This window comes from Lygodium microphyllum, chromosome 12 (genome assembly GCF_053477565.2).
Source record: "Lygodium microphyllum isolate KBCC chromosome 12, Lygodium_microphyllum_v1.1.10, whole genome shotgun sequence".
Taxonomy (NCBI): domain Eukaryota; kingdom Viridiplantae; phylum Streptophyta; class Polypodiopsida; order Schizaeales; family Lygodiaceae; genus Lygodium; species Lygodium microphyllum.
Window position 1 is genome coordinate 18,909,805 of NC_141146.1, and position 3,152 is coordinate 18,912,956.

A 3,152-nucleotide genomic window follows, 5' to 3' on the forward strand; every position below is an offset into this window, starting at 1 on the left:
ATTAGGGGAGCACATTGCTCCTCTACTCCTAAGCTAGGCTTAGGTGTCATGGCATGGCGTCCATGTTGCAGTGATGTGCCATCTTGTAGGCTAAATCTTTGATTCCATCTTCATTAGAGTAATCTCCTTCTCCCTTTTTGCCTTAGTCGTTCTTCCTCCTCTTTTGGTGTTTACTTGCACTCTTCTTGTAATCTCTTCAATTCCTTCGCCCTTTGTAGCTCTCTATTTTCTTCGGGGGTGGATCAAGTTCTTCTTATGGGGATTTTGAGAGTGTGATCTTTCATTTCCGCTTGACTTGGCAAATTTTTAGCCTTGTTTTTCACTGATTGCCCTCTTGCCCTCTTGTTGTTGAGATCGTTGGTCACTCTCCTTTTTATTAGTAGCTCTCTCCATGTTGTCCTATTTTTCCTTGTGTAGCATGCAGTTTAAGAAAAAGTGTCTACATCCTGCTTATTAGCAGTGGAGTTATTTTTGGATGTATCAATTCTTTTTCTTTAATGGAAATCTTTTTCTGTGCTCTCCATTTTTTGGGGGCATGTGCCATTCATATTAGCTGGTGTTGTGTCTGTGTGAGTTGTATATGTGGTATGGGTATATTGTTTATCTTTATTGAATGGAGCTGAAGTTGAAGATGGATTGATGAAGAAGATATTAGATTAAAAGCTAACAGAAGATGATGCCGATTTAAAGAAAACTCTTATATCCTTTATGAGTTTGAGTTGCTATCAAAATTTTTTAATGGAGATAATATCCATTTTTTTTAAAATGGAGATAATATCCAAAATGGCGTTTTCCTTTTGTTGTAGTATTATCAGATATATAGGGTACTTGTTGGGGTCGTGATTGGATGATTTTATGAAGTGTTGTTGAAGACAAATGATCACATGGAGCTGGTAAGTACCTTCCTTGTACTGCTTCCTTTAGTTTGGCCCACGTAATAGTAGCTGTTGGATGCCTCGGTCTCTGCACCATTGCTTCCACCATAGCCGAGCCTCGCCAGTCAATTTTAACTTAGCAATCATGGCTTGATTTGCTGGGGCAATTCTAACAGCAGAGAAGTAATCCTCCATCAACCTATGCATCAGTCTCGATGTTTTTCCCCTTGCCATCAAACTCTGGAGGTTTGATTTGCTTGAGGAGGAGCTTCTTTTCTTGGGCCTCGGTAGGATTGAGAGCTGGCACGATACCCTAGGGTGGCATACAATTGGTTAGGTTAGCATATTTTTACTTGACACCGACACTGTCACTCTCTACCCCAATTATACAATCTATTATTTTGCTCGTACTTTTGCTCTGATACCAACTGTAACATGTCCGCTTCTCCGCTTGTGGGACACATCTTAGCAGCCCATCGGGAAGAGAGTCTAGAAAGCATTGCCTGGCACTCGCAAGAAATGTCACAAGGTTTGCGATCTAGGTATTCCCGAGTCTGCCCCAAGTGAAAGTGTCCGGCCATTCCCACTTAGGATCGACTTGAAGTCAAGGTTTCTTTTCCTATCAGCAAAGTCTCTAGGAAGTAGCTAGCGTCAAGCTCCCGATGATCCACTTTGTGTAGGAACAACATAGTCGAAGCGGATTTATGCTGCACTTGGTTCATGGAGAATGGGAAACGAGAGGGATGCGAAGCTCGACCTCTCTGTCCATAAGGCATAGTCCCATTTCGTTCCCCTAAAACAACATAAACCGGGGTTCTAACTCTACTAGCTCTAGGGTCTTCAGGGTATCGTTTTCATGTCTTTTGAGAAAAGTTCCCAGCTAACCGGGACCACCCTTCCATAGGACAGAGACCCAAGTCATGTCCACCGCACTTTCCTCGGTTTGCTTAGTTATCTAATTACCTACCACATTATGTTTGACATGCAAAAGCATCTTCCTTAATTAATCAATTTATTCACAAGTTCCTTTGCATAACTTAGGCACTGACACAAAAATAATGTCAAGTAAGTTCTTTTTTCAAATATCTTATCTTTATTTATCATAGTCCCAGAATACATCAAGCATCATGCCCGAAGGCTATCCCCAGCAATCTATAGGATTGCTGCTCCAAGTTTCACCTGTAGACTAGTACACGGGCCTTGAGATCCCATCTCAAGTCACATTGGCCTCTTGTGCGGGATCTGGAGGCAAGGGATTTACAGCTAGAGCCTCCCCTGGCACCCAAGCATCCTCCCGCTCCAAGCAGCACCCACAGAGAGACCTCTCGCGGCGGGTTAGATCCATATACCCGGTGTGGCTAACAACCCCCTTGGATAGGGCCAGGCAGACAATCGAAGGTAATTGAACCTGCCTCTCCCTCCATGCTTTTAACCTGAAGCATTAAGTGTTTTGCCTTGAATTAGTTTCTTGAGCAAAGAAGTTCAAACAATGTACCTAAGTGTACAATCACGATCATTTCGTAGGCCGTTTGTACGACCAACTGCTAAGGTGTGATTCCTTTTTCCCGAATGCTCCCAGCCAATCCTGGATCGTTCACGACTTGGCGAGATCCCAATAATCTCAAACAAGATCGTGCAAGCAAATGTTCTTAGTAAGTTAACTTATTTTGACTTGCTCTTCCCCTTGGGTTTTACCTTATGGTATCTTAACCCTAACTCAAAGCATTAACTGGTCAACCAAGGCAATGGACAAGCCTTATTCGCAACCCAACCATGGGTCTTTTATTCTTCCAGTTCTTTACTCATCTCCCTCTAACAAAGTTCAATTAACACACTTGGCAATGCAAGACTTTTCATCTAGGCCTTCAGGATACAGTCTAGATGCATGCGTCCCTTCCATCTCTCTTAGTGTGGTACTATGCAGAATTTTCCAATCAAACTTACCCATCACGCACATGGTGCGTTTAATATATTAGTACATCCTAAACGACCTTTAACTCTCTTCATACCTGGCAACGAATACTTATTCCTAATGCACTGGATCTCATGTGACTTGCGTATATGAAAGTCTAGGTTTCTATCCATCGGTGCAATTGCACCCTATGAACGAAAACTAACATTTCATGTGTTTATTTTACTCACGATTGCAAAGCGTGAATTCTAGATGAGTATTCATGCACTAAACTGGTTTAAAAACTATTATTTTATGTGAAATAATGTGAAAAGCTTATCATTCTATGTGTATAAAAGCTATCCTTCTATGCATATAAACTTATG